This window comes from Lissotriton vulgaris, chromosome 6, assembly GCF_964263255.1.
Source record: "Lissotriton vulgaris chromosome 6, aLisVul1.2, whole genome shotgun sequence".
Taxonomy (NCBI): domain Eukaryota; kingdom Metazoa; phylum Chordata; class Amphibia; order Caudata; family Salamandridae; genus Lissotriton; species Lissotriton vulgaris.
Window position 1 is genome coordinate 1,270,180,652 of NC_141694.1, and position 26,227 is coordinate 1,270,206,878.

Below are 26,227 nucleotides of genomic sequence, written 5' to 3' on the forward strand. Positions count from 1 at the left end.
GCCCATTGGCTAGCGGCCCCAGTACCAACGAACCTTTGAATTTGCTCTGGCAGTCCGGTTGCTCTGGACTGGCCCTCGCTCCCCTGAAAAGGAGCACTGGCTCTGACATTCCTGGTCCGAGTAAGAAGCGATCTTTGAATCCTGCCTGGATTGCGCTTGCCAAGGTTTGTTTGCTCCAATCCAGAAGCCGACACTGCCGACAGCAAGAGCCTTTGTTGGACAGCTCGTGGTCCACTCCTGGACATCCTCGGTGCCCCAGAGTCCACGTGGCAGCGGAGACAAGCTTCTCAACATCCCCCTGATTGCGCCTGACATTGCCTGGTTCCTTCCTGGTTCCACCCTGGTCACTGCTGAGTGACCCAGACTCTGTCCCCTCTGCTTTCAGGTACCCTTCAGCTTCGATCCGCCCTTGGATTGCACCGGACACTTCTCTTCTGGCTGCCTGCAGCATCTTCATCTACAGGCTCCATAGATCTACACGACGAAAGCCGACACGACTTTGCACCTGTGCACCCGCTTCCTGTGGGTGAGGTAACTCTTGAACGCTGGTGCTCCTGTATTGGTATACACCTCTAGTGTCTAAGTCTAAAGTTTTGCCCTTCTAGGTCAGTCTAGAGACTCTTAAAACAGTAACTCGATAACTTTTACGCACCATTGACTTTGCATTGGTGCATGTGTGTCCTTTCAGCGCTGCACCTGATTCCCACGGGTTTTTCCCGACTTCAGAATTGCTAGTCCCGATTGGTCCCAGCGATTCCCCAGGCCCTAGGCCTGACCACTGTTCGATTAGTGATACTTATACCACTATTTTAGTATATGGTTTGAGTGGCCCCTGGGCCTCATCCATAATTGTGCAACTTTCATATGTTTTACTGTGCTTTTGTTTAAACGCTTGTGCTTCTAGACTCATAAAGAGCATAGAGGATTATTCTAGTAATAAATACATATATTTTTATAATATATAACTTGTGTGGTGTCCTTTGATTTGATATTACAGGATTGTTATTGGTAAAACAGCTGGCTTCACATGCCCTCTTGAGTTAAGCCTTTAAGCCTGCTTAGTCCATGCTACCCTTAGGATAGCTTGTCTATAAGGTTGACTTACAACCATCACCATAAGGGATTGTTTGGACTAATACAAGGTGCCCCCAGAACTGGAGACATCATATATCATGCCAACTTCTCACATTGTACAACACACAATTGTTGATATGTGATCATACACGGAAACTGGAAAGGGAGGGAATTATGTTTGCTTAATGTTTATGCCCGCAATTCCGACAGCCTGGGCTTTTTCACCAAGGTACTTGAGGCAGCAACCCCATTTCTAGGAGCGGAAGTGATCCTATTAGGGGATTCTAACTGTGTAAATGATGCACACCTAGATAGTGACCCACCCAAGAAGAATACGAAGCCTTGCTCTAAAAAAGAGGTAATAGAGCTCATTAATGGACTACAGCTCACAGATGTATGGAGAATGAGTAATCCCCATAAATGGATTTTTTCCTGCCATACATGTGCAACACATACATTTAGCCGCCTGGACTATTGCTTCAGCTCAGTGGGTTTAGCCACAGGAGTGGGTGGCATTTCGTACTTACCCCGATACATATCGGATCACTCCCCCTCCTGATGAGCCTAACAGAGGGGCAGGGACGCCCAGCGATACCATTATGTCGCCTTATGGCGGAAGCACTGCCGGACCCCCTGTTCGTAGCTGCTAAGGCAGAAGCACTCATGCATTATTTCACAGATAATTGGGGATCAGCATCTGCCAGGACCATGGAGTGGGATGCCATGAAGGTGGCGGTTAGGGGGATTGCTATAAAAACGTCATATGGGGTCAGGCAACAATTAGAACAGGACATTCAAATACAGGAACAGGATTTAAGTGTCCTGGAGTCAACCCTTCATACAGACCCACAATCTTTAGAGAAATGGCATATGACACGCAAGGCACTCCTGACCTCTTGGAGCAGGCTTGAAAAACACAAATACATAACACATCGGCAACGCCTACATATGGAAGGTGATAAGTCAGGGGCTCTCTTAGCCCTACCGATTAAGTCAGAAACTACACCCCTCCCCATAATACAGATGCAAGACAAAAGTGGCCCAGCACCTGAAGAATATTTACAAATTCAAGACAAATGCATGTTCAGCAATGTTACAGACATACCGGGACAGTATACAATTTCCTCAACTAGACCCTGAAGTCACAGAAGCGCTAGAGGCTCCCATAACTAAAGAAGCGCATTAGCCACCATCAAAAGCCTTAAAAATGGTAAATGCCCCGGGAGTGATGGCCTCCCAGACAAATTTTATCAAAGATTTGCGCCACAGCTAACAGACAAACTATTAGAAGTATATAATGAAGCAAGAAAGGAGAATACAATGACTGCCTCCATCCAAGAAGCATTCATTTCTATGATCTTGAAACCAGACAGAAACCCTACCTTCCCAGGCGCTTATAGACTGATCTCCCTTTTGAATCTTGACCATAAATTGCTAAGTGGAATCCTGGCGCATAGACCGAGCCTGATCCACCCCGATCAGGCCGGATTTATCCCTAGGAGGACCACGACTTATAATCTGAGGTGTTTAGCACACGTATGGCATGCACTGATATTAACGACAGACGACTATGCTCTGGTGCCTCTAGACCTAGAACAGGCTTTTGATTCAGTAGAGTGGGAGTATGTCTTGGTTGTGCTCCGTAGAATGGGGATCTGGGAGGGCTTTCTCCAATGGGTATAGCTATTATATACAGAACCCACAGCTAGAGTGCGACTTAGAGGTATAGTGTCTAATAAATTCTGGCTGACCAGGGGAACAAGAAAGGGATGCCCCTTGTCCCCACTATTGTTTGTGGTGGCAATGGAACACTTGGCGATAATGCTCCGGGAGAACATGGTGAGGTGGGGAATTCCCTGGAGAGATACCACACATATTGTCTCTCTATATGCGAATGACATGTTAGTCTACTTAAAACATTTGGAGAACTCTCTGGGCTACGGATGAAACAGGGGAAATTGAACTTGATCCCAATAGGTAGATTGACTCAGAAGTTATTTGACAACTACCCGGAGGTGGATTACCAATTCAAGGTAGAAGGTAGAAGATAGAGATATTTCGGGGTACAGCTGTGGCACTCCCCCTCTTTATTTCTAGAGCATAACATAAAGAGAAATATGAATGGTATCCATGCTTCCATAGGATTGCAACTGGGAAAAAATACTACTGGCGGGATCCTACAGAGACATTACCTTCTCGGAATTACTCATGATGGGAGCAGTGGTCCCAGGAGGCTACCCATATTTAATACGACATTTGGTGAAAATATGGAAAAATGCAATTAAGAGAGTAGTCAAAAAGGCACCCTATACCCCCGATATGTCGTTATTGGTAATAATACCCTTTAAAAAGATAGCTGACAATATGTCAATCCAAAGGTGGAAAGATTGGGGATGCCAATTGGTGGGAGATCTATTCCAAAACTGTAGATTCCTGACCAGAAACAAAGCTATGGATGCATTTGATCTAGGACAGGGCCAATTTTTACAGTTTGGGAAGACAGCACCAGGGGCCCGGGAGGTATGGACCTCCTTCCCAGAGGAGCCCCCCTGTACGACAGTTCTGGCGACATTATTATCTGTGGCAGGAGGGAGACGCTTAATCTTATATATATATATATATATATATATATATATCAAAGCTCACTATCCGTCTGCTCTCCTTCACTCGCGGCCGGGTGCTTTCGATGGCGGGAGACGGTACCAAGCAAGTGACTACCAGACAAAGCTCAGATGCAAGAAGCACGCAGCTCTCACGGGGGACTGTTCCAATATAGTTTATTGGACAAACACTCTCACAAGACGCGTTTCAGCCACCGCCTTTCTCAATTAGAGAATATATATATATATATACATATACAGAGCGCCTAGAGAAGATTCCCTAACTACTAGACTCCCGGTTCAGATGAAATGGGAGGAGGAAACGGAGAAACTCGTAACGGAGCAAGATTGGGTACAAGTACATGCGGGGTGCGGGAAGCAAGCTCGAATGCTTGATTTAAATTAATTCAATATAACATAGTGCACTGAGTTTATATGACTCCATATAGACTAAATAAAGTGTACCCGGAATGTTCGGATGCCTGCCCACGATGTGGAAAAGTAGCTGCAGGTTTCATACACATGATCTAGACGTGCAAAAGCATCAACTCATATTGGGAAGGGGGTTCTGAAGAAAATACATATAGTCAAGGGGTGGTCCATCCGTAGGACAATACGATCGGTCATGCTACACCTAATACCCAGACCTAAACAGAAAAGACTTAGTTGAAGAGTTGCACTGTTAGGGCTGGTCCTAGCAAAAAGAAGAGTAGCAATGTCATGGCTTAGCCCAACCCCATTGTTAATTAATTGGCCAAAAGACCTTACCGAATGGGCAATAGCTGAGTTAATCTGTATGAAGAAAACTAGAAAAGACGAAAAACTTGATGACGATGCCCTGGCATAGTCGACAATGATAGGTGACCTAAAAGAGCGACAAAAAGGGGAGGAGGGGAGGGGAGATATTAACAAAATAGTGTAATCCCCCAAGAACTTCAACCTCAAAGAAGAAAAATAACAGACTCAAGACACTACAGGTTGGGGGGTGGGATGGGAGTTGTATTTGACTTGAAGAGGCATAGCAGATATGATACCTGTGTTACAAGTGAATTGGATATGAACAGAACGGAACGCAATTGCGTATCTATGTATGTGAATGAAATGATATGTGATATCTAAAATGCCAATAAAGATTGTTTAAAAAAAGTAGCCATAAATCAGAAATAGTCTAAATCCTAAATGAACAGCAAAATCAATAAAGAAACAGACATCATCCCTAGTAGAACAGGAAAATCTATGTCTCACTCCCAAAACCAAGGGGTTCTTATACATAATACTTTCATGCTAAATTAGAGAAAGTACAATCTTATGGTGGTGTGACTGAAAGGAACAAATCTTGAACAAATCAAAATATGCCTTGTTACTATTATATTTCTATCACTAGCTCACTTCTAATGAAACTTCAAGAAGCGTAGCAACACGTTGTCATCAGAGGTTCAACTGATAGTGCAACATGTATAAACAATGGGCTATAGACCAGTACAAAAGTGCTAACTCAGCATCGGAACTAGAGCGGAAGAAACCTTGCACAAGTCGCAACATTAACAATATGGGGAAGTTCAATAACAATACATACATGTTTAGAAAAAAAACGATTTAGTTAACTAATATGGTTTCTCTAAAAGTGTGGCACAACTAAATGACATTAATGAACACAGTTCTACATGTCAGATTAAACTTGTTTCAACTGCAATATCATTATTTCAACATATGCGGTTTGGATTCTCTGGCATCACGCTGCACGGACCTCTGACCTCCCTGGACCCGGACTCAGCCTGCTGTGAGCCGCCACGCCTCGCCTCCCCGGACCCGCTGTGCGGGTCCCGCTTCGCGGCTTCCAGCGGCTGACCATTGCAAGGTGCAACACCTGGTGATCGCAAGACCGGCAGGGCTGCGAGGGTAGAGCGGAGGACTCCACGGACCAGGAGTCCCCGCGCGCCCGATTACAGCTGGGCTCCTCTCCCTGCCGGCCCCGCCCCCAACACCGCAAGCCTTAAGGCGCTGTAAAACCTACCTTTGGCGGATTCCCTGGCATCACGCTGCACGGACCTCTGACCTCCCTGGACCCGGACTCAGCCTGCTGTGAGCCGCCACGCCTCGCCGGACCTGCTGCGCGGGTCCCGCTTCGCGGCTTCCAGCGGCTGACCATTGCAAGGGGCAACACCTGGTGAACGCAAGACCGGCAGGGCTGCGAGGGTAGAGCGGAGGACTCCACGGACCAGGAGTCCCCGCGCGCCCGATTACAGCTGGGCTCCTCTCCCTGCCGGCCCCGCCCCCAACACCGCAAGCCTTAAGGCGCTGTAAAACCTACCTTTGGCGGATTCTCTGGCATCACGCTGCACGGACCTCTGACCTCCCTGGACCCGGACTCAGCCTGCTGTGAGCCGCCACGCCTCGCTGGGCCCGCTGCGCGGGTCCCGCTTCGCGGCTTCCAGCGGCTGACCATTGCAAGGGGCAACACCTGGTGAACGCAAGACCGGCAGGGCTGCGAGGGTAGAGCGGAGGACTCCACGGACCAGGAGTCCCCGCGCGCCCGATTACAGCTGGGCTCCTCTCCCTGCCGGCCCCGCCCCCAACACCGCAAGCCTTAAGGCGCTGTAAAACTTACCTTTGGCGGATTCTCTGGCATCACGCTGCACGGACCTCTGACCTCCCTGGACCCGGACTCAGCCTGCTGTGAGCCGCCACGCCTCGCCGGACCCGCTGCGCGGGTCCCGCTTCGGGGCTTCCAGCGGCTGACCATTGCAAGGGGCAACACCTGGTGAACGCAAGACCGGCAGGGCTGCGAGGGTAGAGCGGAGGACTCCACGGACCAGGAGTCCCCGCGCGCCCGATTACAGCTGGGCTCCTCTCCCTGCCGGCCCCGCCCTCAACACCGCAAGCCTTAAGGCGCTGTAAAACCTACCTTTGGCGGATTCTCTGGCATCACGCTGCACGGACCTCTGACCTCCCTGGACCCGGACTCAGCCTGCTGTGAGCCGCCACGCCTCTCCGGACCCGCTGCGCGGGTCCCGCTTCGCTGCTTCCAGCGGCTGACCATTGCAAGGGGCAACACCTGGTGAACGCAAGACCGGCAGGGCTGCGAGGGTAGAGCGGAGGACTCCACGGACCAGGAGTCCCCGCGCGCCCGATTACAGCTGGGCTCCTCTCCCTGCCGGCCCCGCCCCCAACACCGCAAGCCTTAAGGCGCTGTAAAACCTACCTTTGGCGGATTCTCTGGCATCACGCTGCACGGACCTCTGACCTCCCTGGACCCGGACTCAGCCTGCTGTGAGCCACCACGCCTCGCCGGACCCGCTGCGCGGGTCCCGCTTCGCTGCTTCCAGCGGCTGACCATTGCAAGGGGCAACACCTGGTGAACGCAAGACCGGCAGGGCTGCAAAGGTAGAGCGGAGGACTCCACGGACCAGGAGTCCCCGCGCGCCCGATTACAGCTGGGCTCCTCTCCCTGCCGGCCCCGCCCCCACGGTGTACTCTGTAAATCCATAAAGAGGAGGCACTAGCCCCGCTGCGCGGGAGCGCGCCGGGAGAAGCCCGGGACAAGGGCGGGACCGTCTGTGGCCGTCCGGGGCCGAAGGAGGCCGGGCCGGGCCCATTCCCTTGATCCCACCTTCCAATACAAGTAAGGCAATGCCCTCGCCATCATCACGAGAAACCCCATCAAGGGATGGGGCCTCCAGTACAGGGACTTTGGACAATTATTTTAAATCTGCTAAGGTAGATGCGGGCAAGGAAAGCTCACTAGAGAAACGTAGGGCGGAGCGCAGGCGCTCCATTGAATCCATGAAAAACAGACCATTGAGTGATATCATCCCTTACCCCAGTTCCCAAGAGGAAGGCACGCCCCCCAGCAGCTTAAATAATCCGACACCCGAGGACTTCCCCCTTTTACTTAGGGAAACTTCCTCCACCCCAGGGAGAGTGCCCGGAAAAAACGCAGAGTCAGCCGCCCAAGAGTCATCTCTTACTCCTGTCAACCTGGTAACCCAAACTCCCCCCATGCAAATAGCGAAGAAGAGTAAGTCAAAACTAAATGTAATGGTGGAGTTGCATAGGCCTCCGCCTAGTAAACGCGCCAGGAAGTCAGTCGGGGGACGGGGGAAATCCAAAATATCACACCTTGACTTTGGCAAGAAACACACTAACAGCCTCCTACCGGGGAAGGCTATTGAGATAGTGCCTACCATTCCACTTCTTAAGCCTCCAAGCCCCACCATAGTTGTTACCACCAAAGAACCAGAGGTTAACACATCGAACATAACCCTTCCACTCACTGCCCCAGGGAGCATCGAATTCTTATTCCGCTCCCTCCTGCAGCCCATTAGCGATAGTCTGAAAAAAGTTGAGATTAGGCTCACTTTATTAGAAACATCCCTTACTACCCTGAACACCTTAGTAAGTAAGCAAACAAAGCTAGTGGGAACTTATCCTTCTGTTGGGGACCCTCTAAAAGTAGGAGCTGTAACAAATGTCAATAAAGCCCCCCCGCAGAATGCGCCATCTGCCCCCCCTTTGCAACCTCTTATGGCCATCCCACTCCAGGCGCAGCATAACAACCAAAGTAATAGACCTACACAATCAGCAGATCATGCCCCCCATAGATCTCAAACGGAGACTACTGGAATAGACCAAGAAGAGGTTAACGCCCCCCCACACTCTCCAGTCCGGCCAACCCCTAGACCACGGAGGCCAGACCTCCCGCCTGAAGCTAATAGACTAACGGTGGTTTTAGCAGGTGCCCCCCATTTAAGATCAGGGGAAAATGAGGATTACCAATCCCTCAAGAAAAAGGTCATTAAGTGGCTTAACTGGAACCGACCCCTACCATCCCATTTTAACAACGAGATCATTATGGTGAGAAGGGTCCCTTGGTTAGGGAAGACCAGAAAAACTATAATAGGGGACTGCATTCTAGTAACTTTTAAAGACCCGGGCACTGTTCTGCACATCTGTGGAGGAGTAAATAGATCGCTGGATTCTACTATACAGACCCTTCCAGTATCTTTCTTCTTCCCCCCCATTCGCAGGCACCAGGTTCCATTGCATGATGATTGGACAAGGGTGGAACATAGACGTAGACACAAAGGCTATGCACAACGCCCGCATTTTCAACCGCCGGACACACCCTTTTGCCATTTCAATCGCTTCAACTGTTTGAATGGCTTGGACGGGGTTGACTGACTTACTGTTTACAAGCCAGTGACCTGGGATAATGGCTCCTGCGGACTTTCTGAACCGCCCATTGTGGCCCCTGGCACAACCCCTGGCCCATCGAACGATCTAGCGGCTCCTGACTACGGCACATGCGAATCTGTCCACCTAATCGCTGATAGTGTAGCCGTAGACGAGGGGACAGCCAAGGTCCCTTTTCTTGCGGACAATGGTGCGCTTAGACTCTCTGTGCCATATACATCTCCTGCTGCCCTTGCCCCAGGCCCAGCAACAGAAGTGGGGCCCGGAATCATCTCCTCTAACCCTTATGGTATGGCAACTGCCACCCCCGAACACTTGAAGCTAATCTGCTGGAACATCGCGGGATTGGCCAACAAACTGGAAGAGCCGGACTGGGCAAACTATATAGAGACTGGCGACATATGTATGTTCCAAGAAACCTGGGCCAGAGAGGATTACGGACATCAAGGCTATTCATCATTCTCCATCCCAGCAAGGTGGGAAGGCAAAGGCCGCCCATCAGGGGGGCTCACGACGTGGGTCGCAGCTCATTTGGGATGTGTGGCCACACGGCAGCCACTTAACTCTGATGATATCCTGGTGGTCTCACTAACATGGCCAAATAAAGATAAACTTCTGCTGGTTAACATCTACTCCAGGCCGATGGGAATGGCAAAGTGTTGGACAGGCCACAGGAAGGGCCCGCTCCCCCTCTGCCCGACCAGGCCCGAGCCCGGTCCCTCAAGTGTTACACACCACCACTTCACGTTTTCCGTCCCCTCCGGGACCCCTGTATCTGAACATCTCGACCTCGTGGGCCCGATCCACTACTGGGCCACGCGCCCGACCTGGGCGCCATCTTGGACACTGCACCACGAGGCCGCGTGGCCTCCGATCAACCCTAACCCTGGGCCTGGCCAGGCCTCAGACATTCCGGCACCACCATCCACCCAGGAGGTGAGCGGACTACTTGGCAGGTCAATGGGAGAAAGAGGTGTCGATGGCTCTCCCCCGCCAGGTACCGCTCGCCCCCAGCCCCCCCGGGCGCTGGCTCCACCCCCCTGCTGGGTGTCTGGACTCCCCCATCCTGGACCCCCCGACCTCCAAGTGCGAGGGTCCGGACATCAAAGGGCAACAGCCCTATAACTGAGGCAGCTCCAGAGCAGGAAGGCAGTTGTATCCTGGAGTCGAGAGACGCAGAGAAGAACTCATCCTTGACGGACTACTGGCGCTGCCGTAGCCCTACCTTGTGAACTATCGTCCTGCCTGCTGGCGCTGCCGCAACCTCCGTAAACCTTCATCTTCATCGGGACCTGCTGGCTCCGCCGCGAACCGTCGCCACCTTCAACCATCTCAGGACCTGCTGGCTCCGCCGCGGCCCGATCATCTAGAACGCCGAGCTCAAGGATTGAGAGCTGTCCATCTACCCACTTGGTAACAAGACTGTCCCGCTACCCCCTTTCCCCACCAGAGACTCGAACCGAGGGGACCCCTGAGTCCAGACCTCCTTGTACCATTTGACCGTACTCGAAGAATTGCTGATAAAGTATCGTTTAACCTTATCCTTGTGTGGTGTCCGTCTGTGGGGGGGAAGTTACTTGTCTGTACGATCGCTGGAGACGGCTCTCCCTGGAGACCTCTCCCCTTATACTCGGCCGACCCTCCCGGTCCGTCTAACATTGGTGGCCAGCGGCGCGATCCGAATCACCGCATAATCGTACAGAGAGTAGCCCACCCCACGACGAAATCACGATGACTACCAAAGAAAGCGGATCCACCGAGAATTTTCAGATGGAGAAATTGGGAGAATACAGCCATCGTGAATTAAAACAATTCTGCATCGAACTAGGTATCGCTACCACCGGTCTAAGTACCAAAGATGATTTCAAACAGGCTCTGGAGTCCTGGGCAGAAACCGGGGCCGTCAGACCCCCGGACCAAAATATCGCAGCAGTAGAAAAAGACACCGCGGCTCCCGAGGAGCGAAGAACGGGTCTCTCGCAAGACGAGATCCAGGAACGAGAAAGAACAAGACTACATGAACTAGAAATGACCCGGCTCAAAATGGATGGTGAACTCAAGTTGGCCGAACAGAAACTGAACTTCGAACATCTGAGGCTCCGAGAGGAAAGAGAGGAAAAGCAGAGACAAAGAGAGCTCGAGGAGAAAAGACTGGCTTATGAACATGAGCGCAAATTAGCTGAGATAGACTTACGCAAGCAGAACAAGGAATCAGGGGCGACCGAGCAACCCCGCACCCCGGGAGCAGCAGATAAAAAGGTACACATCCCCAAGGATGTCGTCCGAGAATACTTCCGAGAGGACGGCATCCAACAATGGTTCAAGGCCTACGAAATAGCTATGACCTCCCACCGGATCGATCGAAGCGACTGGGGAGCCGGTCTATGGGGGAAGATTCCTCAATGAGGGCCGCGATGCCCTGCTACAGCTCCCGGACCATCTGATGACCTCCTATGACCACATGAAAGCGGCCCTCCTCACCCGCTATGGGTTCACACCCGAGATGTACCGCCAGAGGTTCAGAGACTGCACCCGCATCCCGGGTACAACTTGGGTGGAGTACGTTAACTATTTCAGCAGAGCCTTCGAGGGTTGGATCAAAGGAAGCAATGTCACCACTTTCGAACAGCTCTTCAATCTCATGGTGTGGGAGCATCTGTCCAACAATTGCTTCATCGAGCTCCGGCAGCACCTCCTCGATAGCAAATTGACTGATCCACGGCAGCTCGCAGCCGAAGCTGACCAGTGGGAAATCACCAGGGTGGGCCGAAATGGGTCCTATGAACAGAACCGAAACCACCACGGTCAGCACCGTCCCCGAGGAGGAGGAGGAGGGGGCCAAGGAAAAGGAAGAGACAGCACTCCGGCCGCCCCCGCTGCCAGCACCACTCCCCCGGCCAACCGGGGCAGCACCCCGGCACGACCGGGATATAGGGCCAATGTCACATGTCACCGATGCCAGCGAGTCAGCCACTACGCAAACGACCCAAATTGCCCACAGAACCAGAGCCCGAGACCCCGCCAGGTGGCTGCCGCTGCCCTGGGGGAAGAACAGATCTCCGAGGAACAAGAAGAATATGAGCAAGAACATCAAGAATGGGAGCCAGCCGCCATGGCTCTAGCCTGCTTAGGGGGGAAAGACATGGTCCCGCGGGTCCCCCTACCCGCTAACACCCGAAAGTACAGCCAATGGGTGAGCATCAATGGACGCCGGGCCGAAGCCCTCCGTGACACCGGGGCCAGTGTAACAGCCGTCCGCTGTCACCTGGTAACCCCAGAACAGTTCCTACCAAATATTCTCTGCCCTGTCCGTTCAGCCGATAACTCGGAGAGTCTGTGTCGGATGGCCTGCGTCCCTTTCGAATGGGGAGGGGTCTCCGGCATGTTGAAGGTGACGGTCCGAGACGATGCCCCCGTAGACTGCCTCCTGGGGAATGACCTTGAAAGCTCTCCGTAGGCAGCCGTAGAACGAAGAGAACACCTGGGGATGTTAGGCATCCCGGACTGGGCGTGCGTCACCACCCGGTCCATGGCCGCCCGTGCCAATCCCCGACCCGAGGAGCCTGAATGGCCGGCGCCTCCTCCCCCGGTCGCTCCAGTTGAAGACACCAACCGTGCCGTCCCCCAAGAACCAGCTCAACCTCCGGACCTCTCTGGCCTCGACCAGTGGCATCAAGAGGGGGGGCCCACACAGGAGCAGTTTCGCCAAGAGCAGAAGACCTGTCCCTCCCTCGAGGGACTCCGCCAACAAGCCCTCGCCCAGAGCGCAGGGGATACCTCCGGAACACATTGGGTCTATTGGGACAATGATTTGCTATACAGTGAACAAAAGATCGCGGAGTTGGGGGCCAGTCGAGTGCTAGTGGTGCCCCTCCGTTTTAGAGACTTCTTGCTGAATCTGGCCCACGATGTCCCCCTGGCTGGACACCTGGGTCAGGATAAAACTTACAGCCGCCTAGTGACCCACTTCTTCTGGCCTAAAATGAGGAATGATGTACTCCAGCATTGCCGATCTTGCCCCACGTGCCAAGCCAGTGGGAAGAGCGGCCGCAAACTAAAAGCCCCCCTGCAACCATTTCCAGTGGTCACCACCCCGTTCGAGAGGGTCGGGATAGACATTGTGGGGCCCCTGGACCCCCGCACAGCACAAGGACATCGGTTCATCCTGGTACTGGTGGACCACGCCACCCGCTACCCCGAGGCTGTTCCCCTGCGAACTGTGACAGCCCCGGTAGTCGGCCGGGCCCTGATGGGGATCTTCTCCCGTGTGGGCTTCCCCCGAGAAGTCGTCAGCGACAGAGGCACGAACTTTATTTCAAAATATATGAGGTCCCTCTGGCAACAGTGTGGGGTCACCTACCGATTCACGACCCCCTATCACCCTCAAGGAAACGGACTCGTTGAGCGGTTCAACCGCACGCTCAAAGGGATGATTGGGGGGTTGGAAGAGCCCCTCCGTCGCCAGTGGGACGTGCTACTGCCGTGCCTCCTCTTCGCATATCGAGAGGTCCCCCAGAAGTCCCTCGGCTTCAGCCCGTTTGAACTGTTGTATGGACACCCCGTACGGGGACCGCTCAGCCTAGTCAAGGAAGGCTGGGAAATGCCCCCTCTAAAGAACCCTCCAGATGTCTTCAAATACCTCCTAACCCTCCGCAACCAGACCCGGCGGTTCAGAGAGCTGGCAAAAGCAAACTTGGAGGCCAGTCAAGAGGACATGAAAAAGTGGTATGACCAAAATGCCTCCTCCATCGAATTTGAACCCGGCCAACAAGTATGGGTGATGTCCCCCACCGAACCATGCGCCCTACAAGACAAGTGGACGGGGCCCTTCAAAGTAGTCGAGCGCAAGGGCCCTGTCACCTATCTCATCGACCTGGAATCTTCACGGAACCCCCTCCGGGTCCTTCACGCTAATAGACTGAAACCCCATTTCGTGCGTTCAGAACTCAGCCTCCTGATGGCCACAGACAGTGGGGCCGAAGAAGACTCCGAACCCCTCCCTGACCTCCTACGGACTCGGGAGAAAGACGGCTCCGTGGACGGGGTCCGACTCTCGGAGGCCCTCACCCTGGAACAACGCCAAGAATGTCGAGACCTTCTGCTGCAGTTCGCCAACCTGTTCTCCCTCACCCCAGGTGTCACCTCCTGGTGTGTGCACGACGTGGACACGGGGGACAGCCCCCCTATCCGCCACCGGGCCTACCGCGTACCAGATCGGGTACGGGCCTGCATCCAAGAAGAAGTAACCAAGATGCTCACGCTCGGGGTCATTGAGCCCTCAGACAGCCCCTGGGCCAGCCCAGTAGTCCTGGTCCCCAAAGCAGCCACCCCCGGCACCACTCCAGAACTCCGGTTCTGCGTTGACTACCGGGGCTTGAATGCAGTTACCAGAACAGACGCACATCCTATCCCCCGGGCAGATGAACTAATCGACCGCATGGGAGCTGCCCGCTACCTCAGCATTTTTGACCTGACAGCGGGCTACTGGCAGATCGGCCTCACACCCCGGGCCCAAGAACGATCTGCGTTTTCCACTCCTGACGGCCATTATCATTTCAAGGTCATGCCCTTCGGCATGAAGAATGCCCCCGCAACGTTTCAGCGACTCGTTAATCAGGTCTTGGCCGGACTCGAAGGATTCAGTGCCGCCTACCTAGACGACATCGCTGTATACAGCCACCACTGGTCCGACCACCTCCACCACCTCCAAGAGGTGCTACAGGCCCTTCAGCAAGCTGGCCTCACGATCAAGGCCAGCAAATGCCAGATTGGTCAGGGGTCAGTGACCTACCTCGGACACCAGGTGGGAAGCGGCCTGGTGGCCCCTCTGCAGCTCAAGATCACTGCCATCCAGTCCTGGCAGCTCCCCATCACCCAGACCGAGGTACGCGCCTTTCTGGGACTCACGGGCTATTACCGACGGTTCGTGAAGGACTATGGTAGCATAGTGGGGCCCCTCACAGAACTCACGTCCAAAACCAACCAAAGAAAGTCAACTGGACCCCAGATTGTCAAACAGCCTTCGAACAACTGAAGGCCGCCATGTGCTCCGACCCTGTGCTCCAGGCCCCCGACTACAGCCGGGAATTCGTCGTCCAGACGGATGCCTCTGACCACGGCATTGGGGCGGTCCTGTCTCAAGTGAACCCCGAAGGCCTTGATCAGCCAGTGGCCTTCATCAGCAGGCGACTCCTGCCTCGAGAACAACGCTGGAGCACCATCGAGAGGGAGGCCTTCGCCGTGGTATGGGCCCTCAAAAAGCTCCGGCCCTATCTCTTTGGCACACACTTTCGGGTACAGACCGATCATCGACCCCTGCAGTGGCTGATGCAGATGCGGGGGGAGAACCCAAAACTACTACGTTGGTCCATCTCCCTACAGGGGATGGACTTCACTGTGGAACATCGACCTGGGCAAGACCACGCCAACGCGGATGGCCTTTCACGCTTTTTCCGCCTCGACGAGGAGAGTCCCCAAGAGGATGGGTAACTCTCCCCGCCTTCAGCTGGGGGGGACGCATGTTGGACAGGCCACAGGAAGGGCCCGCTCCCCCTCTGCCCGACCAGGCCCGAGCCCGGTCCCTCAAGTGTTACACACCACCACTTCACGTTTTCCGTCCCCTCCGGGACCCCTGTATCTGAACATCTCGACCTCGTGGGCCCGATCCACTACTGGGCCGCGCGCCCGACCTAGGCGCCATCTTGGACACTGCACCACGAGGCCGCGTGGCCTCCGATCAACCCTAACCCTGGGCCTGGCCAGGCCTCAGACATTCCGGCACCACCATCCACCCAGGAGGTGAGCGGACTACTTGGCAGATCAATGGGAGAAAGAGGTGTCGATGGCTCTCCCCCGCCAGGTACCGCTCGCCCCCAGCCCCCCCGGGCGCTGGCTCCACCCCCCTGCTGGGTGTCTGGACTCCCCCATCCTGGACCCCCCGACCTCCAAGTGCGAGGGTCCGGACATCAAAGGGCAACAGCCCTATAACTGAGGCAGCTCCAGAGCAGGAAGGCAGTTGTATCCTGGAGTCGAGAGACGCAGAGAAGAACTCATCCTTGACGGACTACTGGCGCTGCCGTAGCCCTACCTTGTGAACTATCGTCCTGCCTGCTGGCGCTGCCGCAACCTCCGTAAACCTTCATCGTCGTCGGGACCTGCTGGCGTGGCCGCGGACCATTTGTACCTCCATCTTCATCGGGACCTGCTGGCTCCGCCGCGGACCGTCGCCACCTTCAACCATCTCGGGACCTGCTGGCTACGCCGCGGCCCGATCATCTAGAACGCCGAGCTCAAGGATTGAGAGCTGTCCATCTACCCACTTGGTAACAAGACTGTCCCGCTACCCCCTTTTCCCACCAGAGACTCGAACCGAGGGGACCCCTGAGTCCAGACCTCCTTGTACCATTTGACCGTACTCGAAGAATTGCTGATAAAGTATCGTTTAACCTTATCCTTGTGTGGTGTCCGTCTGTGGGGGGGAAGTTACTTGTCTGTACGATCGCTGGAGACGGCTCTCCCTGGAGACCTCTCCCCTTATACTCGGCCGACCCTCCCGGTCCGTCTAACACAAAGGAATCACCAACCATTGATGAACTTTCGAACTTTTTATCCGAACTGTCGACTGATTCATATTATGTGGTGGGTGGGGACTTTAATTCTCATTTTGAGCCACTCCCCGGCCTTCTTGAAGGCTTCTCATCGGAAGAAGAGGCTAGGTGGGCAGTACCATTGGTGGAAGCTCCACCCCCGAAAGCCTGGACCCCACTAGCGCTGCAAATTACTGCCCTCACCCTAAGGTTCGGACTCAGAGCCTGTAATGGGCGAATGAAATCCGACATACCCAGTAAAAATACTTACAATAGACGGGGGAGAGAGTCCCATTTGGACTACGTCTTGGTCCAACTAGCGAGGTGGTCGACAATACAGGATTTCAGGGTGATGGATAGGACTGACAGTGATCATAACGCCCTTGAGCTTGACCTTGTCCACCCAGGCCCCCAAGCTCCAGTGTCTTATGAGGAAGGGAACAACCCCACGCTTCTCCTGGACAACAGCAGGAGAAGAATCAGGTGGGAGCATATGGTTACAATCCAGGATAAACTCCCTCTGCTTTATGCGGAGATTACTCCCATCTTGGAAATCGTGGGGAGCCTTGACATCGAGGCAAACAATAGAGACTCACAGAGCAAACTGTTTGAAGCCCATGAGGAACTTATAAAAGTTGCGGCACCTCATTTCACTTGCAGCTCACGAAAGCCAAGGGAGAGGCGCCAAGGCAAAACACAGTGGTACAATGTAGCATGTAGACGGGCCAAAACAGAACTTCTTCGAGTAATTAAGGAGGGCATAGGAGGGGAACGCCTTAAACAAAGCAGGCAAGCCTATAAGAAGCTTCTTGTCCAGGCTAAAGTAGAATGGGAGGAAAACCAGTGGGAAGAACTCACTAAGGCCCTAGCGATTCAAGATCAACGCTTGTTCTGGAGGACCGTGAATGGGGGATCAGGGAGTCTACATTCGGCATTAGAGCCCAATATAGCTCCTGGAGTGTGGCAGGCCCATTTTCAGTCCCTATACAGTTCTGAGCCGGGAGAACTCCCTGCTCCTATTGAAGTGGAGATGCCGGGCTCCCGAGGAGATCCAATAACACTAGGTGAGGTTACTGCTGCTATTTCAGGTCTGGCTTCGGGGAAGGCGCCGGGACTCGATGGGCTACCGGAGGACCTGTTTAAACAGGAGCCCACCGTCTGGGCGCCTTACCTTGCTGCTCTTTTTAACAGTGTCCTCGATGGGATGGAAATCCCTAGTACTTGGCTGGGGGCTGAGGTGGTCCCTATCTTCAAAAAGGGATCGCCCCTCCTCCCAGCCAACTACAGACCGATTAGTCTGATAGATGTAGCACAGAAGCTGTTCGGCAGGGTTTTGCTGAACAGGCTTCAGGATTGGATGGAGGAGGTGGGCGCCCTTAGTCCCTACCAGGCGGGATTTAGGAAGGGGGTATCCACAGTGGATCACGTTTTTAGACTGAATCTGATCTACTGGAGGACAGCGAAGTTCGAGGGCGGCAGTCTGTACACAATTTTCGTGGACCTACGGGCCGCCTTCGACCTGGTGCCCAGGGGGAAACTTTGGAGCGTCCTGGCAGAGATGGGTGTGCCCCCAGATATCCTACTGATCTTGCAGAGGCTGCACCACAATAATTACGCCCGTGTGAGGTGTGGGAGGTCGGGGGAACTGACTGACAGATTCCCCGTTGGCAGAGGGGTAAGACAGGGCTGTGTGCTGGCGCCGACCCTGTTTTGCCTCTTCGTCAACAGGGTAATCGCCCATCTCAATGCCACCGACTATACTGACGCCCCCAAACTAAACGGCAACAGGGTGCCCGCAGTTATGTTTGCGGACGACACACTGTTGCTATCTAAAACACCCATGGGCATACAAAGGATACTTGATTCCTTTGTGGCTTTCTGCATGGATAGAGGGCTAGAAATCAATGCCACAAAAACCAAATTCATGGTTTTGAACCCGAGCCTAAAACAACGCCCGAATCCACAACTGGGAGCTGTGCGGCTGGAAAAAGTTGCCACCTTTGAATATCTTGGTGCGACGCTCAACGAAACCATGACCTGGGGACCCCATCAGAGTAGGGCAAACCTTAAACTAATACAAACTACCGGGGGTATTTCCCGGATGATGACCGGCTCGTCCTACCGCCCATTGGGGGCTTTAATCCAGATATATAAGGCCCAGGCCAGGGGGGCGATTATGTACGGGGCTGAACTGTGGGGCCATACGCCATGCCGGAACCTGTCACTGACAGAAAATAAGTTCATAAGACAGAGAGCCGCACTTCCCCCTAGTACTCCGCTCCTCCCCTTGAGGCTTGACCTAGGGCTACGACCACTTGCTGACGAGATAAGCTTGAGACCCATTGCCTTTTGGCGTAGGCTATGGAGCAGCAACGATCTCGCCGACTATAGGGCGGAACTGGTCGAATTACTAAACCACCCCAAGGCGCTTAGCATTCCCTGGGTCAAAAACATCCAAGCTACTTGCACGGAACTGGGGCTCCCCGAATTGTGGACTGAGCCGGCAAACGTAGCACCAAGTATCTCCAAGAGATCCCTGGCGAATTTGTATCATGAACACAAAAGGGCAAGGGCCCAAGCTATCCAGACAGAGGGGTCCCTATCATCTGTGTTCCTGCAAAGCAAGGATCTCTATAGATTTGAGAAGGCATTGGACCCTATATATCCCACACTTGCTAGGAAGTTGTTCCTCCAATGGAGATACGGCACATTGCCCTTTCGGTCCTTCACAAGTTCCTGGTCACTGGCCCCCTCCACAAAGCACTGTCCTGTCTGTGATGATAAAGAGGAAAATGACTTGCATGTGGTCTTTTTCTGCCCAGCCTACAAGGCAGCCAGAAAATATTGGCTCCTTCCTTTGATCAAGAATTTGGGTGGCAGGGAATATGCACCTATGTATAGGATTTTAAAATCCGATGTTTCCGGCCCAACTGTTTTTGCACTTTCCAAATTCTTTACTAATGTTTGGTACACGCGTAATCGCTTTTTAAAAAATGCTGGGTAGGACCTAGAAATGCTTCTCTTCTCCTAAGTTGCTTTTATGTCTGTGCTTTTTAACTGATGTACTTATGTTTTATCTGTTTATGACAGAGTTCCATGTGATTTTATTTGTAATGTGTATCTTTTATGACCGAATGGTCGAAATAAAGATTGAAAATGGAAATGAATGGAAACTTCAAGAAGCGTAGCAACACTTTGTCATCAGAGGTTCAACTGATAGTGCAACATTTATAAACAATGGGCTATAGACCAGTACAAAAGTGCTAACTCAGCATCGGAACTAGAGCGGAAGAAACCTTGCACAAGTCACAACATTAACAATATGGGGAAGTTCAATAACAATACATACATGTTTAGAAAAAAAACGATTTAGTTAACTAATATGGTTTCTCTAAAAGTGTGGCACAACTACATGACATTAATGAACACAGTTCTACATGTCAGATTAAACTTGTTTCAACTGCAATATCATTATTTCAACATATGCGGTTTGGTGCAGTCTTAAAAATCATTATTGAGCAATTTACATTTTTACCCATAATGCTGCACTTAAAAAACCCTTCTACAAACTCGAGGAAGGTTGTGCGGACCGAAGAGCAGAACAGGCCAGAGAGCCCAGTTTCCAATGTGGGGCCATATTATCAATTAGGGGGCACTTTCCCTGTTTGCCCTTGACAGACCTTAGCACAGGTGTGCTTGGTGCAAACAGTGAAAGTGCACCCTATTACATAGAATGCGCTGCCCTCAGGGCAGCCGCAAACTCGATGCGCCCTGGGGGCCGCACATTTAAGTGAAATATGGAGCGGTATTGAAGCAGCCGCTCTGTGTTTCACAGTTTAGGCGGCAACCAGCCTGCACTTTGAAAGGGGATTAAAAATCCCCTTGCAGGCGGGTGCAGTCAGTGTCCATAGAACCCTGTTTACCCTCAGAAGAGGGCTCCTCTCAGGAGGCACACTGTCAATGCGCCTCCTGACAGCTTTTTTTGCCTCTGCACCTGTGTCTGTAATACGGCGTGGGCACAGAAACAAAGGGATCCCCTCATTTGCATGGCCCACGCCCCCATGCAAATAAGGGAGCAGCCCCTGCAGACAGCGCTGGCGTTTATGTGCACCAGCACCATCGATATTACTGAAGGTGTCGCACAAGCATCTGCGATCCTGTCTGTAATACCAAAGTGCCCCAGTGTTGCACAATGCAAGCGCAAACACCCTTTGCACCCCATGGGCACTCTGTAATAAGGTCCCAGGTCTCAGGACCGTGAACAAGGGAAAAAGCATAGTTTTTAAGAAACATGAAAATAACTTGGTATTACAAAACTTACCACTCCAGTGACAAAAGTGAGAAAATAGACTTCAGGCAGATATGTGCCAGCAAGGATTAGCAGGAATCACGTGCAGTTAGTTATTTAGTACATATTGGTTGTGTAGGTAGGAATGTGGACTGCGAACTCCTTTGTGAGCGCATTCCTACTTCAAGAAGGGCTGTGGCGACCGTTGTGAGGCACAGTTGTCACGCTATCGGCATTGTGTTTCACGCACCTGGCGGAGGAGTCGCCGCTCGCCAATAATGTTCCAGTCTGGACGAGGAGTCGCTGCTCGCGCCAGCTATGTTTCCAGTCTGGCTACATGTCTGGATTCTTCTCTAATGCGTTTCCCTTTCCTCCCTTTTTCCTCTCGACAGAACAAATTCGAGGAACCTTTTCCAAACTCTTGCACTGTGTAGTATGTGTTTTGTTCTTGGAAATTGATTTCCCAGACACGGGGATGTTGGAGCACGAATGTAGCTCTCCACAACAGAGCCTACTCTGCGTATTGCGGCAGCACTGTTCCCTTTCTCTTAGAAGATCATTTTCAATGTTATTACTCGCTCACATTTATTATGCAAAGAAAGCATGTTTCCTTGCTTCATTAAACTGTAATGAAGGTTTCAGATGTGCATTTATGAATTCAGGGCAATGATATTATGAAAAGGCAACAGCATTTCTTTTTTTCCTTTAATAGATACAAGTCAACAGCTGCACACTGTTGCAATGTATCAAAATGGAAGTATTCGTATTTGAAATTAAATGGAAGGAGGGAAACATAGAAGTACAACAAAGGTGTTTCATGCGCAGGGAACCTTATAACTTATCCTAGTTACTTATCAGTAATCCCCTTTACATCCAGACCTACTTATGGTCCTTGCCACTGTTCCCACTATCGTGCGCGGCTGGGCGCTCGCGCACCGATGTCTCTGTGAGCGCTCAGAGTATACTTGAAGCGCGCGCACTTGCAGCTGAGGACCGCTCGCGCCCACGCTTTAAAATGCGTGCTGCGCGAAAAACGGTCACTTCCTTCTGTAGTTGGTGGCGGTCGAGACCACCCGAAGTTTGTCCTCAAGTGGCTCCTGGTGCCTTTCTTTTGGTAAAAGGACACTTCTGCGAGGTAGATTGTGTGCCTTTTTGGAAGTAATCATGGTAATCGCAGCGCATGTGCGCGCTGAAATGAACGTGAATACTTTCACGAAGGGGGCACAATCGGCCCCGCAGCTGTGCCCTATTAACAAATGAAAGGCAGCAAGACTACAAGCTGACGTGTGCCTACAGGTGTTTCTGAAAGCACACATCTGCTTTTAGACTTGCTGCCCTTCTTTTGTTAATAGAGCGGGCAGATTGTGTGCCTGCTCTATTAACAAAAGAAATGCAACAAGTCTACAAGCTGAGGTGTGCTTTCAGAAACACCTGTAGGCACACGTCATCTTGTAGTCTTGCTGCCTTTTTATTTGTTAATATGGCACAGCTGCGGGGCAGATTGTGCGCCCCTTTGTGAAAGTTGTGTGCGCTGAGCAGCAAACACCAGGACGCCAGTGAAACCTCTGCTGGAGTTCCTGAGGGCAGCGGTGCACCTTCCTTCTGTAAAAGCATGTTGTTGTCAATATGCACGCAACAAAATCTCCCAAGTCCTAAAATCTCCATAAACTATTTCAAGACTGGGCTTCTCCTTCCCAATTACCCAATGTTTATAAAATGCAGAAAGTTTCGGAAAGTACAACTTTAATCCGTTTAAATAACAGCTACTGCTGTGCTTTAAATTTATTTTGAAATATTTAAATGCAAATATTTTTTTGGTACCAAAACCGTGACGTTTTATTCAATGCTTAAGATGTTAATGACATTTAAGGATAACAATGTTTTATATACAATATTTGTGTGGTAAGATATTATGATGAGTATTTTTTCACAAACTACTGTTAAAGAGGATTAGGGCATGGCTCTCTGTGAACATACCACCCTGACATGCTTGGATCAAGCTGCCTGAGAGGTCTCGCTCTGAACTATATTCTAATCTGGGAGTTATTACTGTGTTCTATGTGAGGACCTTTGGTTAAGATGGTCCATGTTAAAAGTTAGTTGGCAATTCCCTCCCTGAGGTAGTACTAGAACAAACTCCATCTTAAATGACTGCCTCAACATAATGTCCACGCTCTGCCTGCATATGGTCTACCTGCACAATAAGAAACAAAAAACTATTCCTTATTGCACTTTGCTTACTCCTACCTTCTCCCTGGTACGCCACTGTACATCGGAAACTATTTTTGTGGCGGAAAAGGTTCACACTACCCACTTTCTGGTTGAAGAGAGGGGGAAATATTGAAAATTAGTGCTTCATTCCTTTTGGTTAGAGATGTTACTTAAGGGGCATGAGTGTGTGGACGCACCGCTGGTGCGCCAAAGGCAAGCCGGTCTGCGCGCATCCAGATTGCGCCCAGCACCAGGACCCCTGGTTCTGCTGGCCCAGAAATACCCCATCCATGATATACTTTAGAGAACAGAAACTGAAACTACGATGGGAGGGTAAGCTAAATTCATGCACACCATTTGGCTTTGAAGAAATGTATGGCTCTAACTCTAGCATGTGCAGCACCTGTGGTTTTAAGGCATCTACCTTGCTCGCTAGCTCACCAGAGAACTCTCATAACACCATAAAAACATTCATGACATCTGAGGAAACTGGGAGGTCGAAGATTAATCAATACCTAATCCGTTCCTAATCAATGATAGGTCTATCTTACAACACAAAGTTGAATTGGGAGAATTTCTGTTGTCTCCCGACAATGACTTCATTACGGAATCCTGGGCCAGCGATGCTTCATCCCCGATTTAGTGGATGCTATTCACCTAGACCTTTTAATCCTCAGACTGAACAGAGTAATTTCGGCCAGGAGGAGGTCTCTCCTAGCATTCACTACCCACCCCCTTGGCACTCACCCTTCACCTCCATGGCACTCACCCTTCATCCCCCTGGCCTGGCAGCTACCCTTCACCCCTTTCACTCACCCTTCCCCTCCCTGGCACTCAACCTTGACCCTCGTGACTCTTACGTCTCATCTCCCTGACACTCACTCCTCACTTCTCTGGCACTCACCCTTCACCCCCATGGCCCGACAGTCACCCTTGTCACTCCTGGCATTCACTCCTCACTTTCTTGCCACTCACCCTTGACCCTCCTGGCACTAGCCCGGTTTCCCCCAAGAACAAAAAATAACAAGCATTGGCATAGCCAATAGGTCTTGCCTTTGAGACCTTATAAGTGTTTAGCGACGCAACAGTTGATGTTGTTGCACCAAGGATATTGTGCTGCATAACTAAATACTTAGAAGGTGCCAAAAGCGAGACCTATTGGCTATGCCAATGCTTGTGTGTTACTGTGAATTTGAGATTAATATTAGTGAACTACTGATGTGTTACAATCTGTAATCTGACACCAGTTACTGTTGACAAGTTAAGCATTGATGAGATGAGATAGGCATTTTCATGCCCTTGCCTGTAATTTGACACCACGTAATATTAAAATCTTATGTTGAAATGAAGGAGCTGTTTTCTGGCCTAATTTAACACCATCTAGTGCGGACATCTACGACGAGATGAAATATCCTTTTTGAGGTCTTTTCTTGTTATTTGACACCACTGAGTGCTGCCATCAAGATGAAAGATGAGATAACCGTTTTCAGATCTAGTAATTTAACGTGATCTAGTGCTGTCATCTTAAGGCAGCAGCCTTACCTCGTGCTATGATTGCTCCTACCTAAATGAGTTTATCACATTTGATATACTTACCTAAAAGTAGACATCAAACTAAAATTGCCTTATCTCTAACTTCACCATACTTTTGACAACATTCTTTCTGTTGTGTTATATCCCTGAACAAACTACACCTCCCACTCCTGTGGATAGGACATGCCTGAACCCTGCATAAAGGAATTCCATGACGACAAGCCTATTCCAGAGCTATAACCTCACAGCCACTCTGTGGTTCCTAAAACCTAAGATTAGGTAGGCTCTGAGCAATCCATGATTTTCACAAGCCAGTGAGTGGAGAGTAATGGAGAGTGATAAACCTTTTTAGAAAATTCAACTACAGCCATTGTTCTTTGGCAATGGTGTGGTTTGCATAGATTCAGTGGCTTCTTCGACCCTGAATGTAAACTGCTGTAGATGATCAGAGTTGTCTGATCGGTTCATGAATGGAGATTTTGTCTTGCTGGTAGACGGTAGTATGGAAGTTGCTGGTAGAAAGTTAAAATGGCTCTGAATATCTTGACTCATGTCTTCAGACAAATTCTCTTGTGAACTGAAATCTAGAGGTGCCGAGTGAGCCACTGGCTGGCCTGGCCCTTCCTTAGTCATTCCGGTTTGTTTCACATAGTGGAGTGAGTTGTCCTCTTTTTCATATTTATGGAGATTGGCTGAGAAAAGCAGAGTGAGGGATGTAATACATAAAGCAACACCTTATTCCAATTAGCTTTTCTTTACAAGGCTATTTAGCTCATCGGTGCGAGTAAAGAAAAATTTACAAATCAGCTGTGCACTCACTCCCAAAGGAACATTCTGACCTGAATTACTGTGCCATATTCACAACTACACAAGCTTCCTATCTAAGACCGTGTAATTTTTAAAGCCAACTTCATCATTCACCACTCAAATTAGTTTCATATTTCACTATACTGATTCACCACTAATCCTTTATGGGTTCCGGAGTTGAGTGCCACTCGCCAAAAAAGCGCTTTAACATCCCATCAGGGGTAACAAGCGCTATATAAATAAGACTCATCATGTGGCGCTGTATGTGTGCAAATGCACCGTCTTTTCACTTTTTAACCAAACCTTTGGAGTGATTTTTGCACTGATATTTCTTGCTGCACCCACACGAGCAATCTGGTTCTTGGCAAACAGTCATGGCTGCAGCGCACAGAGGGCCATATGTCTCAAGCAAAATTGCATTCGCAAACGCCAAAATTCGCAGAATTTCTGCGTTTGCGAATGCAATTTTGCCAAATGGTATGTATTAAGGTAAAATAAGGAATCCCAAAATTTGCGATTCCTTATTTTGCGATTGCATTTAAGGAATCACAAATTTTGTGATTCCTTAAATGCAATGTAAGAAGCACCAAATAGTGCAATTTGGGCTGAAGGAATCGCAAATTACCTCTAACTTCAAGTTGGAGGTAATTTGCGATTTATTTGAAAATGCCCTTTTTTGCATTTTTCAAAGTACAATGTGAAGCACATACATGCCCTTGGGGCATGTATCAATCAATCAATCAATCAGTGACACTTATAAAGCGCGCTACATACCCGTAGGGTCTCAAGGCGCTGGGGAGGGGGGGTGCCGCTACTGCTCGAACAGCCAGGTCTTCAGCTTCTTCCTGAAGGAGAGGTGGTCTTGGGTCAGGCGCAGGTCGGACGGGAGGGAGTTCCAGGTCTTGGCGGCCAGGTAGGAGAAGGACCTTCCTCCT